General features: G+C 38.6%; 1 pseudogene; it reads left to right on the top strand.

Annotated features, from left to right (window-relative positions):
• The first annotated feature begins 251 nt into the window (after window positions 1-251).
• On the top strand, window positions 252-407 carry LOC117713037 (large ribosomal subunit protein eL39 pseudogene; annotated as a pseudogene).
• The last annotated feature ends 303 nt before the right edge of the window (window positions 408-710 follow it).

Genomic DNA, 710 nt, shown 5'->3' with positions numbered 1-710 from the left:
ACAGAACTGTCTCTAATACAGATCATATTGTAGACTGTAGAAATATAAGGGATATAAGAAAAAGCTGATGTCTATATTTTAACAAATCGTAGTAGAACAAGACCAGAGATTGGACTGGGGCAACTGCTCGGTGAGTAAAGGTGCTCACTGAAACCACATACGAATGGTTGGAAAACCATCTTCAGATAGCTGTCCTTCTCTTCCCCCTTCCTCCGCCAGCGTGCACACTACCCCTGACTCGGCTTCTCGCCATGTCGTCTCACAAGACTTTCAGAATCAAGCAGTTCCTGGCCAAGAAACAAAAGCAAAATCGTCCTGTTCCTCAGTGGATCCGGATGAAAACTGCTAACAAAGTCAGGTACAACTCTAAGAGAAGACACTGGAGGAGAACAAAACAGGGTCTGTAAAAATTCACCCAATGGCAAGACTGAGGGTTTATATTAAACTGTGGTCAGTGATCAGTCCTACCAGATGGATTTCAACATTTTTAACCTGGAGACTTGCTTGTATCTAAATTAGGGTGTTTGTCCAGTAATAAAATTTAGAACCTTTCAAAAAACAAGTTCTATGATAGCCAGAGCCCCATAATATATTCTGTCTCAAAATACTATATACATACATATGTACATAGATATATAATGTGTACATATGTATCCATATGTGTGTATATGTATGCATATGTGTACATTTAATATGTGTGTATAAAATAA

This window comes from Arvicanthis niloticus, chromosome 7 (assembly GCF_011762505.2).
Source record: "Arvicanthis niloticus isolate mArvNil1 chromosome 7, mArvNil1.pat.X, whole genome shotgun sequence".
In the NCBI taxonomy this organism is placed as follows: domain Eukaryota; kingdom Metazoa; phylum Chordata; class Mammalia; order Rodentia; family Muridae; genus Arvicanthis; species Arvicanthis niloticus.
This window is presented reverse-complemented; position numbering and strand designations above follow the sequence as displayed.